Source organism: Podarcis gaigeae (genome assembly GCF_964106915.1).
Source record: "Podarcis gaigeae genome assembly, chromosome: 12".
Lineage (NCBI taxonomy): Eukaryota > Metazoa > Chordata > Lepidosauria > Squamata > Lacertidae > Podarcis > Podarcis gaigeae.
This window is the reverse complement of record NC_139688.1, coordinates 56,486,856-56,503,192: the sequence shown is the minus strand read 5'-3', so window position 1 is coordinate 56,503,192 and position 16,337 is coordinate 56,486,856. Positions and strand designations below refer to the sequence as shown.

The window sequence follows — 16,337 nt, the reverse complement described above, 5'->3', positions numbered from 1 at the left end:
ATGCTGGTGGTCTAATGCTGGTGGAGGTTTAAAGACTGTCTCAAGGCAAATCTTTAAAAATGTAGTGTAAACACTGACAGCTGGAAAACAGTGGCCTGCAAGAGCTCTAGTTGGAGAACAGCCTTTACCAAAGGTGTCATGGGCTTTGAAGACACTTGAACTCAGGATGCAAGGGAGAAACGTGCTCAGAGGAAGGCACACTTGACAAATCCACACTGTGATCAACTCCCACCCGGAAACCTATGTTCCCACTGTGGAAGGACGTGTGGATCCAGAATTGGCCTCCACAGTCACTTACGGACTCACTGTTAAAACCATGTTTATGGAAGACAATCTTACTTGGCTACAAGTGATCGCCAAAGAAAGAAGAAGAAATTCTCTGACGTGCCTATATTTGAAGGAGAAACCCCTTTTAGGATACTTTTTGGGAAACTAAAATGATAAAAAATCAAGTTGTGACATCTTAGAGACTAACAAATTTATTACAGCTTAAGCTTTCATGGACTGGAGTCAGATTCATTATACTAGAACAATAGATTTGGGTTTTTTAAAATGTTCTCTTGATCTAATCTATGAGGCTGTTGTGCAGAGTTCCAGTCTACTGCTGTTTTGGACTGTTAGAGGATCTCAAGTAGACCATTGCATTAAAAATCAATATACCTTTGGAAAGTATTCATTCCCTGGAGGACTATGGAAAACATTAAATGAAAATTAGTCGGATTATTTCAAGGCCAGAATGATAACAGCTTACTAGTACCACTTCTTTTGCAATGTATTTTTTTACTTCCCCTGGAGGAATACAAACAGCTTACTAATCAACCCATATGTAAAATCATGAGCTGCCTTGATGCAGAATTAAGGAGATGGGAAAATCTGTTCTTGAACATCTAAAGTGATTATAGAGAGTCGACGTATGATAAAAGTCTGAGAATTTCCACATAATCCGAATTATCCAGAGAGACATAAGACTGCAGGAGTTAATGCAAGTGATTTACATTTCAAAGGATCCCAAGATTAAATACTAAGGCAACATCCAGCAGAATCTTTGTTATTGGAGTTGTAGAGATCAGACAGAGTAACAGTTTAAGTACCTTTAATCAAGTGTTGGTCATTGTTAAACCAGGGCGATAGCTCCTGAAGGAACCCTAAAAACAGATTTTCGAAAACAGTCTGCATTGGAACAAACCTGGAAAGTCAGGGATGGCAAGGAGCCAGGGAATTTGACCATTTCAATAAAGCAACATTTCACAATAACTGCAGCAAGCATTTTTTAAGCTCTCTGTTTTAGGATAATATAATCAGTCTAGCAAACCTACACAAAGCACACTTTGAAGGCTAAATAATACCATCTGGCCTTTGCCCATCCAATCTCTTTAAGCATATGGTCAATGACAGCAGATCGCAAGTGTCCTCTGTCTCCAACTCCCTAACCGCATTGCCTTTTCCCCCCTTAATGCTGAATGAATGCACATCACCACTTATGTCTTCCCAAATGCTTTCGATTTAGATTCTAAGCCATTCTGAATTTCATCTGGCCAGAAAGACAGAAATGCTGATCCTGCTCTGTTGGGATAATACATTGCCACGTGCAGTGAAATAAATTGGTCCAAAAGAATAATCTTCGGGTCACTATGCTATGAGCTTCCCTCGATCCCTTTCAATGTGCAACATCCACCACCCAAATCAGCTTTAAACAGCCAGAAAAGACACTGTGATTTGCTAAAAGCTAGTGTTGGGGAGTGGGCAAGAAGGACAGCAGTGAAGTCACTTCTTCAAATGTCTGCTTCATTGTGAATTTTCTAGGTGACCTGAGTCAGGCCTCTTTCACCCCATTGGTAATAAGGGGAGAGAAACATTGGCCAACCTTAAAATATTACCTATCTTATTGAGGGCAGTATTGTTTATGAAGTTCCCTCACCCCCAAGGGTATGGTATAATGTCCCATGTGCACCATACAGTTAAAACAATATCGTGCTCCTTTAAAGAACCACAGCTCTCATCAAAGCCTCCTGGGAACTGTAGTTTGTTTGGGGTGTTGAGAATGCAACAGCTAGACTGGTGACTGGGAGCGATTGCCGAGACCACATAACACCGATTCTGAAAGACCTACATTGGCTCCCAGTACGTTTCCAGGCACAATTCAAAGTGTTGGTGCTGACCTTTAAAGCCCTAAACGGCCTCGGTCCTGTATACCTGAAGGAGTGTCTCCACTCCCATCGTTCTACCCGGATACTGAGGTCCAGCTCCAAGGGCCTTCTGGCGGCTCCCTCCCTGCGAGAAGCCAAGTTACAGGGAACCAGGCAGAGGGCCTTCTCAGTAGTGGCACCTGCCCTGTGGAACCCCTTCCCACCAGATCTCAAAGAGAAAAACAACTACCAGACTTTTAGAAGACATCTGAAGGCAGCCCTGTTTAGGGAAGCTTTAAATGTTTGACAGACTCTTGTATTTTAATATTTTGTTGGAAGCTGCCCAGAGTGGCTGGGGAAACCCAGCCAGATGGGCGGGGTATAAATAAAAAATTAATATTATTAAGAAGCACTGCTCCAAGCTAAAAGCATTCCCCCCCCGCCCGCCATTTTGGGGGCTTCATCTCCCTTGTCTTCAGAAAACATGTTCCTTCATGTTTCAGCTGTGTGCAGTGTGAAATCAAAGGTGGGCACATTCTCCATCCTGCCAGCCAGATAGTTCATTATGACTCGCCTCCAATCACGCTTTCCAAAAAGCCCCTTTAATACGCTCCGTGGCCAATTACTGGGATACTGTAATCAGCTTGATTGGTTGTCATCTCGCCAAGAGAGCGTGTTTCATTTAGCCTTGTTAAAATTCAGCCCGTTTGCCAATTTCATTTGCCACTTCCTTCCTCAACAATGCCACAGCTCCTACGCAGGTTTTCTTGCAAGTTGGGATATGTTTGGAGAGGACTATTAAATGGGAGAGGAGAGCGGGGCTGTGAGTAAGAAAAACAAAATCAGCAAACAGGAGAGCTAACCAAATCTTATAGCAAAATTATAGGCTGCATTCAGGAAAGACTTTATTCTGTTTCCCCAGTGCTTCCTTACCCAGTAATTTCTGTGTTTTATGTGATCTTTCACACAATGTAAAAGCAATTTCTGGAAACCGAATGGAATCTAGTGGAAATTTAGCAATCCCCGCTACTGACTCGTGAGGTGGCAAGAGTCGTGATGACTTGCATCTCGAATATGAGAAAGGGAGATGCGTTAAGAACAACATGACAATTATGGGTTCTTATTTATAGAGAACTGTGTGCACAGCAGCCAGTAATATCATAGGTGTTATTAAAACTTAATATCTACCAGAATGCAGTATTGTATGACCTTCTGAGAAGCTGAATGAGGGAAATATCTTATGCAAATAACAATTAAACTAAGGAAGACAAGGAGCTCTTTGGAGTTAAGATCCAAAAATGGAAGTTAGGAAATGTGAGTTTAGCTTCAACACATCAGTCTTCTTACACCTATTCATGAAACTTTATTTTATTTCTTATTTCACTTATTAAATTTGTTATAAATATAGTAGATATATTTACTATAGAATGCCTTTCCTCCCAAAGCAGCCCAGGGTGGGAAATAAAGTATAGGCCTCATTACAGTTCTGCACAGCCACTTGTTGTTTTGTTGGCTTCAAAGAAGATACAACACGTGGGACGTGATATGCTTGTGTTGGCATTTGTTGGCACCAAAATGGGAAAGTCTTTAAGTCATGCCTTGGGTGTGGAGGACAGAACTTTGGGGAGGTTTTCCTCCCATCATCTCTCGAGACAGATGGTTGCCAACAAAAAACATACCTGGCATTAAATCCAATAATCTCAGAATTTGTGCCCTATTAGGTTATCTCATTAGCGGTGCTTCTGCACTTGATTTCTGTCCTGTATGGAAATATGTGAAGTATTTATTTCAACCTGACTGACAGCAGCTGATGGACATCCATCTCCTGAGCCTTCGCCTGCTTCCCATAATCCCAAAAGACGCTTTGCCTGTAGCTATCCTGAGCTGGAAGCTTGCCTACAGCAGTTCTGACTCCTCTGGGGTTGTGTCTGAGCTTTGACTCCTATAATGTCCAGCAGAGGCTGCTGTTTAACCTGTGTACAGTGCACTGACATCTGGTGGTCGCTGTGAAGTGTGAAGAGGAAAAACCCATGCCAGTAATCACACAGTGGGGCAAGTGATAAATGCAGAATGGACAACCACGTCTGGTCTCAAGACCCCTGGCACATGCCTTCTGTATGTCTATAGGGGCAGGCTTCCCTTTCATATTTTACAGTGATGCTGCAAAATGCAGTATTGTACATGGTGACAAATGCTTCTGCTAAGTAATTCAACTCTTGGATATTTTTGCACTTGCTGTGATTTTCCCCCAAGTCAAAATATTAATAATTATGAATAGTGTAAACAATCTGGTAATTTTTTTAATGCAATATAAATAAATATTGTAGAGGAAATTAGATATTATAAACAGGTATGTGTTGTATTTTTTTATTTCTATGATGTTCTGTACTGTTAAATTTAATTATTAAGTTAAATTTAATTATTGTTGCATATTGGACCTTTTTTAAAAAGAGAAAGAAATCAAAATGATAGCACCACAAAGACACAAAGAGAGACGTGCACATTCTGGTTATAGTTTATTATTTAAATGTGTACAGAAAGAGGGGGGTGGAGGTGAGAAAATTATAACCCCAGCCTGTCTGGAATTTGCCATTAAAAGCAGAGCAGCCATATGACCAGCAATAGCTCAGCCTTTCCTTTTCTCATGACCTCCTGTCCCTTGTCTGTTCCTCTGGGCAAGAATAACAACCAAGGACTACACTTAGGTCTAAATGTTTGGCTTTACCTGCTGCAAGTTAGGCATAGTCCTGATTCTAGGATTGTTTACACTGGGGGGGGGTGAGTTTCCCATGTGACATTGTTTGGAGACAGTAATGGTTCGTATGTTCTTATGTCATTTCTGGTACGATACAAAATTGTAAAATATGTGCTTCTGGAGGGCTAGCTGTTGCAAGTTAAACAACAGACGCTTATAACACCCAAAAGATTCATGAAGTTCCGGGCTACACTTGTGAGGCAGAAGAAGATGCTTAGTGTGGCAGGAAGATTCAAGGACAAGCAAAGAAAACATTTAAATGTTTAACTACTTAGACATTTCAGTATAGTATAGTATAGTATAGTATAGTATAGTATAGTATAGTATAGTATAGTATAGTTACAGATAGGTAGCCGTGTTGGTCTGCCATAGTCAAAACAAAATAAAAAAATTTCTTCCAGTAGCACCTTAAAGACCAACTAAGTTAGTTCTAGGTATGAACTTTCGTGTGCATGCACACTTCTTCAGATACCCATGTGTGCATGCACACGAAAGCTCATACCTAGAACTAACTTAGTTGGTCTTTAAGGTGCTACTGGAAGAAATTTTTTTATATAGTATAGTATAGTATAGTATAGTATAGTATAGTACAGTCTAGTCTAGTCTAGTCTAGTCTAGTCTAGTCTAGTCATACCTTGGGTTGAAGTAGCTTCAGGTTAAGCATTTTCAGGTTGCGCTCTGTGGCGACCCAGAAGTAATGGAGCGCGTTACTTCTGGGTTTCTCCGCTCGTGCATGCGCAAACGCTCAAAATGACGTCATGCGCATGCGCAGAAGCGATGAATTGCGACCTGCAGACGCACGGACACGGGTTGTGTTTGCTTCAGGATGTGAACGGGGCTCTGGAACAGATCCCGTTCGCATCCAGAGGTACCACTGTATTGTATAGTATAGTACAGTACAGTATAGGTTTTTTGGGATATACAACCAAGAACTGTATCCACACATCTCTTCAAGAGCACTGCTTATTCTTCTACGGTTCTCCATGACAGGTTGTTGAGAACAGGGATTTTCGATTCTGACAAATACGAGAGATCAGAAAAGAGAAAGGCTTCCTTGTGCTGATGAGGAAATGAGAGTTAATTTGTCTCAAACTGGACCTAATATATATGAGACTGCCTGGCAAAAGCAAGCTCACACCGCTCATTGGGTTTGTCTACTTAAGGTACATATGTAAGAGGCTCAATGATAATTACATTTTGGGAGTGTTTCATGTGCTTATGTAGCTGCATTGTTTTATAGTTCCTGGATGTCCCATAATCATATTATGAAGTAGTTGTGTTCTATATTATAAATCAAGCAATGCTAGGACTTGTATGGACTTGTTGGCTTGAGCAAATTTTTATTCTGAAAGTGTGGCCCAGAGGGTGGAGGGGAAAGTTTGAGAACCATTGGACTAACACGATTACTATGGCATAGGCAGGTGTCAAGAAAAACAGTAAACGGTGGGGTCAGATGACAACAAAACGCAAAAAAGTACAGTCCCTGACAATTCAATTAAGAGTCTATTCGCAGCAGCAGTAATTGGGGATAACATTGGGGATAACAATGAGAGTCTGTGCTGGAAATGAAAATAGATGTTATCCATCAGAAGCAGACATGACACTTTATACTGTTGTGAACAATTATGTTTCTCGTCAGAAGAAAAGCACTCTGACAGTGTCCTCCTGACCTTTCATATGTTATTTTTACCCTATATTTTTAGCTCTTCAGAGATGACAAATCATGTTGCTCTCATCTTAGGAGAGCCACTCCTCCTGGATCAACATGGTTCAAGAGTGATTGGAAATACAATCTTTGGATTCTGTAGGTTCACTCAAGCAGACAAGGCCAACAGTGCGGAAAGAAGATGTGGGCTTTCTGAACACTCCAAATATAAACAAGGAAATACGTGCAGAAACAAGGCTTTCATGAGGGAAAATGTCCTTGGGTGAAAGTAGTGGACCAGATGTTCACTACTGGAAAAAAAAAAGCCTTCCAAACTATAATTGACCATTTGCTGTCAGAGACAAATTTCATGGGCTCTTGCATTTCACAAGCAACTAAAAATCTCCACTTTGATTATTGTGATAGACCTGGACATTAGAGACTCATAAAAGCTTCAGAATGACTCCAGAGCAAATAGACGAACTTCAGAGGTATCTGGACCACTTGGGAATCTATAGCGCATTGGGTGCAAAGTGAAGTGGGCTGGTCCCTAGGCGTCAGAACCTCCTCAAAAATTCAAAATGGTGCTTTTACTTTTGGCCATTTTGAGCCTCCATAAAATGGAAAGACACCAGCAGAGAGGAGGAAGGAGGGGGGGTGTAATTTGGTGATGGAGAGCTGTAGTTTCCAACAACAAACCAGAGCACTCCTTGTATACTTCCAATCACAGTGATTTTGAGGAAGGACATAGAAGGAACATCTCAGAAGCTGTTTTAAATGTATCCACTGCTCTTAGGAGCAGCGAAAAGTGTGTAGAACTGGATATTGGTTATATGCTTAGTAATTTGCTGTCTTCTCTTCCTCCTTTATTCCAATCCATCCTTTTTTAAAATTTACACTTCCTTTTGTTTGGGTCTGTCTTGAATCTAAACTGTGCTGTAAGGTATTAGGTAAGATGGTTCTCTTCCACCCACCCCATTCGTATTCTGGTCCTAGTTACATTTAATTTAATTTCAGTGTTACTTGAAGTTCTTTGGAGGTCTGACTCTTGTCTGGGTTCATTGTTATGTGATTGTGTTAACCACACACAGCATTGTAATGGGCACGAGGCACTATACTGGTGTAAACTTGTATGTGTTTCAATGGTGAAATCTGCGCCATCAGGGATGAAACAGGACTGAGGTAAATCTGGGGTTACTCCAATTCAGTTTCTGGATTCCTGATGCAAATTTCCTTGAATTTATTTCTTTTCTTTTCTTTTTCTTTTTTTTGAAAGATTTATAAATCTCTTAAACCAAACAGCTCCATTAAAAGACACACACACACAGAGAGAGAGAATAAACCAATTGCAGAAGAGGCAGCAGATCAGTAATATCATTACTACTGGGAATGATTTGCCTCTAATTATCTTAAATTTGGTCGACCAAGAGTGGCGAGCTTGGCAAGGGGTACTGTTCCTCCTCTCTCCCAACAGCAACACCACTGCCACTTACTGGGAGAATGTGGGGCAGGGGAGGGGTGAGGTTGGGACTGTGCAGACAACAGTAGCTAAGTGGCAGAGACACTGCTGTCGAGTGGGTGGTGGCACAACACTGCCCCGCTTTGCTGCCAACTCCTGGTTTCATTAGGAGTTGGCATGATCAGGCATCTGATGGCAACCTCAATCCCCGCAGGGGGAACACTGACAAGAGCCCTGTGAGAATGTAGACTCGCCGATGGCGATTGCAAATGCAACAGTGATGGTGCAATCCTATACAAGTGACCCGTTTTTCCTTTGCAGCAGGGCTTGAAATTGAGCCATGCTGCGAAGGAACGTTTTCCATTTCCTGAAAATTGCTCTGGAGCTTAAATCACTGCCCATCAGCTTGGTTTCAAGCCTCATTGCAAAGGAAGATCCCGGCTGATCAAAGAAGCCCTGAAGTCAAGCTGATCAGTGGTGACTTAAAATTCCAGAATTCCTGATACTCTGGAGTGTTGCCAATCCCAGTGGAGCGTGAGGTCGTGGCTGGTCGGTGCTGTTTTCAAGAGTCCCTTTTGGCAGAGACTGGCTCCACTACAGATTTCTAGCCCAGCATCCTGTTCTCAAAGTGACCGGCCAGATACCTGTGGAAAACCAGTGAACAGAACATGAGCAGAAGAGTACTTGATAGCCTTCTCCTTCATGAATGTGTCTAACACTTTTTTAAAAGCCATCCAAGTTGAAGACCAGCCGTGTCATCTGGGGGGAGTGATTGCCACAGTTTAAAACTTGCCGAGGAACAAGGTCCCAGATTGTTCTCACAGTCTTGCCCTTACCTACCCCACACCTGGGGGAAGCAGCTTCCTGGAATAAATTAGGACCCCTCCTGCCAGCTTTAATCAGCCTGTGGGCTGGAGGTTCCTTACCACTGCCCTACAATATTTCCCAGAGTGTGGAGTCTGTGAGTGAGTCTTTAAGATGGGGTGGCTAACCTATGACCCTCAAGGTGTTGTCGGGCTACGGCTGATCGGTCCTGGAATCCAGCATCACCTGCAGAGTCACAGGTGAGTCGCCACTGTAGTATGGTCTGGCATGTGTAAAGTCTTTCTGACCTTTGGCTCCTATTCTTCTGGTTTTAGCGGGGCTGTATCGCTGAGTGCCCTACTCTTCTTCAGCCTTGTCTTCCTTTGTGTTCTTCAAAGGCTCTCCATTAAAGAGACTTCAAGCAGAATTGCAAGTAAAAGCACAGGATCCTGGGTTCCCGCTAGATTCAATGACATGCAGAGAGGCTGCACCTTTTCCAAATGCCTAAGTCATGTTTAAATTTCATCTTAAATGTTGGCGGCGCAGAACTGAAAGCAAGTCCACACACACAACATGAGTGCATTTCCAGCTAAGAAAACAAGAAAGGGATAATAATGTTGGCTTTGAAATTCTAATTCCAGCCTTTGTGCTCCTGTCATAGGCAGGCATTCAGCTGCCTTCACAAGGAGAGCTTCCATCGCCTTTTCCCTTTGTTGAAGGGCTCCGGTGCTGTTTTTCCATGAGCTGGAAAGCTTAAATCTTGAGGGAGAATGTACCTATGAACAGCAGGAAGATCTTTCAAAGCAAAAGTGGCAGAGTAGTAAGGATAGATGCTGGCCCACTGGCGGAGGAAGAGGGGGCAGGGGGAGCGCTCCGCCCCCCGCAGTGCAATCCCGGTGGGGTGCCATCGCGGTTGCCATGCCCCCAGGACATGTACCACGCCACGCCACCCAGCCCTGCCTGCTCTCTGCCCCCCCCCCCGGTGCCGGAGTATGAAGCTCCGCCACTGTCTCTGCCCCCCACCCTGCCTCGGTCTTCATTTCTGTGAGCTGCCCATCTGCTTTCTGCAATACGGTTCTGTAGTTGCAGCTGAACAATTAGAGTCAAATTAAACAAGCAACAAGAAGAACAACAAAGTGTCTTGCCTCAGTAATGGACTGGATGAGAGCCAACAAACTGAAACTCAATCCAGATATGACTGAAGCACTATTAGCGGGTGGTTCCCTAGACCGGATGGGCAGGAGACCACCTGCTCTTGATGGGGTTACACTTCCTCTGAAGGAGCAGGTTCATAGCTTGGGGGTACTCCTGGATCCTTTGCTGTCGCTCGAGGCTCCGGTGGCCTCAGTGGCCCCGAGTGCCTTCCATCAGCTTTGGCTGGTGGCCCAGCTATGCCCAACCTATCTGGATAGGGATAATCTAAGTACTGTCACCTATGCTCTGGTAACTTCAAGGTTAAATTATTGCAATGCATTATACGTAGGGCTGCTTCTGAAGACGGTTCAGAAACTTGAGCTAACGCAGAATTCTGCATCCAGGTTGCTCACCGGAGCAAGAGGCTCTGAGCATATTACACCGATCCTGGTACAACTGCACTGGCTACCAATTAGTTTCCGGGATCAATTCAGAGTGCTGGTTTTGACCTGTAAAGCCTTAAATGGCTCAGGAACGCAATACCTCAAGGACTGCCTCTTTCCATATGAACCTACCCGGACCCTGAGATCATCTTCTGAGGCCCTTCTTCGTGTGCCTCCTCCTCAAGAGGTCTGGAGGGAGGCAACACGAGAACGGGGCCTTCTCTGCAGTGGCTCCCCCTCTGTGGAATGATTTTGATTATGTATTTTGTGGTTTTATATTTTGCTTTTATTCTGTGAACTGCCCTGAGACCTCCAAGTATAGGGCAGTATATTAATTCAATTATTATTAATAATAATAATAAAACCAATAATTTTATTATTTATACCCCACCCATTTGGCTGAGAAACACAGTCATAACACACCATAGCCATATCTCTAGTTTATCCCAATGTTCTGGGTGTCCACCAGGCCATTCCAGAAAATATGTATCTACACCATTCATGGTCTTTCGGCTAACACTAATGTAGAACTAATGCACATCACATGAGTCTACACCAGGGGTCGGCAAGGTTTACTGGGCTGGATCACTCCCAAGGAGATTATCTGTGGGCCGGACTGGCACAGCGGAACACTGGAAATCGCTTCTGTGCATGCCCAGACGCCGAAAGTCGCACTTGTGCAGAAGTGATTTTCGGCATCTGGAAATGCACAGACGTGATTTCCGGCGCCACTTGGCAAGTCCCTGCACCGCACTGCACCAGTTTAACGCAGTGCTGGGGGGGGACTCGCCGAGCAGGAGGCTGGGTTCAGGGGCAGCTCTAGGGACGGTAAAATGGTCTTGGTGGGCTGCACACTGCCGACCCCTGGTCTATACATATCATGTTTTTAAACTTGGCACCTCAAAGGGTTTGCACAAAGTAAATATTCTCCCTCTCTCTTTCTCTCTCTAAGCATTCATCCCCTACAATGTTAAGGTGCTACAGAGGTCTATCTCTTTCCAGAATTAGGATCTGAAACTGCTTGACAAATGGGCATTAGCAAGGTGTTATTCAAAAACTCTTCTTGTACCCTTTTGCTTAGTGTAAACTTACCCAGAATGCAGCTGAGCCTCCTCAGAACACAGAATAAGTTTCTCTCCACCCCCCCCCCCACATTGTTCCAAAGCAGACAGTTGTGTGGTCCAAGTCTCTATGACATCACAGACTGTGACACTGGAGTAGCTAAGGCCAATGACAGCCAAAAGGTGTGACATAGCTTGACTCGCTTGCAAGAGCAGTGTAATTGCAGATAGATGACAGCAAGACTGGAATGAACTTAAACAGAGGGCTCTCCTCGCAAAAATAAGCAAGGTAAGCAAACTGAAGCAGAGTGGGAGAAGGATTCAGTGACAGTTGCGGCAGACCATAGTGGTAATTTAATTTTCAAACTTTATGCTTCATGTTCAGGGAGTCCCTTGAGTATATAAAAGTCACTACATTTGGGGGAGGGAGGCCGGGTTTTACTCCAAAATTGATCAGAGCTTAGTCATTGTGAGAATCGTTATAGGACTGAGTTTTACAGCGGAGCCCCTAGGAGTCTTCTAAATTATATCAGTATGGCCATGAAAGATTCCCTCCCATAAGGATTCTAAGGCTTGCCATAACCTTATAAGAAAAGGAGCCCTGCTGAATCAAGCAAAGTCTCTATCCGTTCCAGCATCTCTTTCAACCAGCCACCATCCAGGTCCCTCAGCACAGACAATTCTGCCAGTGAGGTAGCTGAATGTTAAGGCGGCAGGTGGCGCTGTGGGTTAAACCACAGAGCCTAGGACTTGCCGATCAGAAGGTCAGAAGTTCGAATCCCTGCGACGGGGTGAGCTCCCGTTGCTCAGTCCCTGCTCCTGCCAACCTAGCAGTTCAAAAGCACGTCAAAGTGCAAGTAGATAAACAGGTACCACTCCAGTGGGAAGGTAAACAGCGTTTCCGTGTGCTGCTCTGGTTCGCCAGAAGCGGCTTAGTCATGCTGGCCACATGACCCGGAAGCTGTACGCCGGCTCCCTCAGCCAGTAAAGCGAGAGGAGCGCCGCAACCCCAGAGTCGTTCACGACTGGACCTAATGGTCAGGGGTCCCTTTACCTTGACCTTTAAAGTGATCCCAGGTGGGGATGTTTAAAAGCTGGAAGAGAACTAACTTTTTAGTCTCACCAAGACTCAATCAGGTGGTGGCAGAGAAGGCTGATATTAAAAAAAAAAAAAGTAAAAATCTGCCAATCTTGTTGCTAAGGAAGTTAGATGAAATGAAGTAGGACACATGACCAACTTAAAATAATCCCCCAGATGTTATTGGCCCAGAGATGGAAAGAAGATAAAGTCACAACCAGAAAAGAATGGCAGATTACGGTAAACTGATGGATTATGCCAAAATGGCAAAAATGACCGGAAGAATCAGAAGCCAGGAAGACCAAAATATTAATAAAGAATGGGGGGGGTTATAATTTATCTTAAAAACCATTATAAACAGTTAAAATTGTTAGTAGGATTTGAATCACTTGTAGTTTTATGGTGAATTTTAGATATAATGGAGATGTAAAAGATTTGGTTTATTATAAAAGATGCAGGAGGAAATGCTTAACAATTGGATCCACAAAGGGGAGGAGGGAAGTCCAGGAGATTCTCTGGAATCTTGTCTTTATGTTGTATGTTGGTTTCTTGTAATTCACGGCCAGCTGTTCTCTCTGGCAATATCCTGAAAATGCCCTCATCAGTCTTTTTAGGCCTACTTTTATTTGGGATAGAAGAACTGTATCATCTGCATATAATAGTATTGAGATGGGTTTTGTGGCCAATTTGGGGGCATGATATTATGGATATGTTAGACACTGGAGAATATTATTTATATATAAGTTGAACAGAGCTGGGGCTTGACTCCTTTTGTGGCTGGTACAGATCCTGTAAGTTGTCCATTTGTGGAGCAGCGCACTTTCAACACAGTATCTTTATATAAGCATTTGATCAAGTACAGTAGTCTTTTGTCTATACTTGAAGAGTTCAGCTTATCCCACAGTCTTTCTCACGAAACTTAGTCAAATGCAGCTTTCAAATCGATGAAAAAAGCACACCACATGGTTTCTTAGCATACTTGTCAATGAGATGTGCTAGAGCAAAGTGGATCTGCCTTGCCTAAATCCTGCTTGCTTTTCGGCGAGAATAGCCTCATCATCAATCCAGTTGGCTAGTTTGTTATAGAGGTGTTTTGCCTATAGTTTACTAGTTATAGGTAACAAACCGATGGGTCTGTAGCTAGCCGGTTAGAAGTGAGGCCCTTTTTGAATAGAGGGATGACTACTGTTGTGGTTAAACCACAGAGCCTAGGACTTGCCGATCAGAAGGTCAGTGGTTTGAATCCCCGCAACGGGGTGAGTTCCCGTTGCTCGGTCCCAGCTCCTGCCAACCTAGCAGTTCAAAAGCACGTCAAAGTGCAAGTAGATAAATAAGTACCACTCCGGCGGGAAGGTAAACGGCTTTTCCGTGCGCTGCTCTGGTTCGCCAGTCCTGCTGGCCACATGACCCGGAAGCTGTACGCTGGCTCCCTCGGCCAGTAAAGCGAGATGAGCGCCACAACCCCAGAGTCTGTCACGACTGGACCTAATGGTCAGGGGTCCCTTTACCTTTACCTTTACCTTACTGCTGTGGCCCAAGCATTGGGGAGTAAACCAGATGAATTAATAAGTGAGAATATTACCGCAAGGAGGGGTGCCCACCAATTAATGTTAGATTTCAAGAGTTCTAGAGGCAAGCGATCGATGCCTGGTGCTTTGGTGATTTTTAGCTGCATAATGAAGTTTTTGACCTCAGTTGTAGTTACTGGAGGCCAGGCTAGTAAATTTTCTGGGGATACTGTTAGTTTTCCCAAGAAACTATAGGGCCCATAGATGGTGCATGGACAACCAGTTAATTGAACAGGTCAAAGTTTTCAAATATCTTGGCCTTATTTTCCAGTCTACGGAAAATGGGGAGCACACCAGAAATGTACAAAAGAAAAAGCATCCCAAAGCACCAAAATTCTGACACGCTTTTTCTACACCAAAGGTGGTAAACGTATACCATCAGTCCTGGAAGTGTTCCAAGCTAAACCCCTAGCAAAGTTATTATATGGGGCTTAGATCTGGACAGGCACTTACCTGGGATCTACAGAAGCTGTCCAATCAAAGTTCTTAAGGTAAATTTTCTCTGTACCACCCTGTGCCCCAAACGCATCATTGTGCCTAGAGGCTAATCTTCCCTCGGTAGAATTGCGGATCTGGACACTTAACTATTGGCTTTGCCTAAACTCAAATTTCCCTAGTCTAATATCCCTAGTGCTGCAAGTTTGTCACAAGAGCGCCTGGACTAAAATTGTCTATCAAAAACTTCACTCTTGCGGTTTATCACCACAACAGCTACTCACTTTGGGTTTTAGTAAAGCAAACAGTCTAATTTGTCAGTGCCAAAATGATATCGAGCATCAGAACAACTTGGCCACAATAAGGAAATTCTGCCCATGGTATGACAATTTCCCACCTACCCATTTTGACTCTCTGGCACCCCACCTGCATAACCTAGCAATTATAAAATATAGACACGCTTTTACTCTCGCAAGATGGCATGGATTTGCCCTCGGCTGTACTTGAGCGACAATTCCAACAGATTCCACACAAAAAACCCTTATGTCCCTGTTGAGATGGCAGTACCGAATCGGCACATGCCCTTCTCGGTTGCACTCTTTATAAAGACTTGAGGAATGAGGTTATCACCCCTCTTTTATTGTCCATTCTGGGTTGCCCAGCTACTGCCACACTGTCCCTTCTCTTTGCAGATCAAGATGAGCAGGTTGACAGCAAAGCTTGCAAGGTTTTTAGCTGGGGCAATTAGAATATGATCCACTATTTGACTACTGATTCAAAACCCTAAAATGTATTTTATATAATTGACATTTTATTTCTATTCTTTGTATATCGTATTGTTGTTTTATTGCTATGGCCGATGGCTGAGGCAAAGAAAGATTCATTCATTCATTCATTCATGTTTTAGGTTGGATATATGATTGTAAAAATGTAATTTGAAAAACCAAATAAATAATAAATAATAACAATCCACCAGCAGTAAAGAAGCATTGTCAACGAAGTGAACTTATACTAGAAACCTCAGCCCTCCAGATGTTTTTGGCCTACAACTCCCATGATCCCTAGTTAGCAGGACTAGTGGTCAGGGATGATGGGAGTTGTAGTCTCAAAACATCTGGAGGGCCGAGGTTGAGGAAGCCTGCTAGAAAGATTAAGGTTATAACCAGGTACCTTATAACACTAAGACCCTTAATAATCCTTCTGGGTTTACTTAAAGCCAAATATTCTGAAAACCCATAAAGCTCTGGTGATAATTTGCTGACATCATCTCAATGCTTCTGGCAATATATTTGGGGAAAATGTATTGTCTACAAGGCGATAGTTGTGTATGGTTTGATGAGCCATGCTGATGAGTAAATTGACCTTTTATGAACATTTATGCAAAGAGACAAACCAAACCTAAGTCCCTGCTTGAACAACAGTGACCTTTTTATCTTATCTCATTTTGGAATGCTATTGGACCCAAGGACGAGAAGAATGATCAAAAGTGCACTAGTTTTGTTAATGAGGTGTTATTCTCATGGAATAAATCTATTTTGGCAGTAGTTTGAAAATCTATTTAAGTAAAATGTCAATTTAAAAACAATAAAAGAGAGGAGGAGCCCCTCTCACCCCCAAAGGAAATCCAGACATCTGGCACATCAAATATTAGCTAGCAGAATGAAGAACACCCAGATTCCCAATGACAAGCTAGCAATTCCTCTATTGTGTCTCTCGCCTTTCCGTTTTATTAAAAGGAAATCTGCAAAGCTCTAAAATGAAGCAACCACATGAACCAATGGAATGTAAACAACAAGTAAAATGAACTGCCTCAGTTCATAGTAATCCAT

The 16,337-nt window shown here is 43.2% G+C and overlaps 1 long non-coding RNA gene across 1 annotated transcript; it reads right to left on the bottom strand.

Annotated features, from left to right (window-relative positions):
• Positions 1-2,712: 2,712 nt before the first annotated feature.
• Positions 2,713-11,502, bottom strand: LOC310828547. Its single transcript, XR_014557017.1, has 2 exons — positions 11,459-11,502; positions 2,713-2,947 (listed from the first exon to the last, which is right to left on the bottom strand). It is a non-coding gene; the product is annotated as an uncharacterized lncRNA (long non-coding RNA).
• Positions 11,503-16,337: the final 4,835 nt, after the last annotated feature.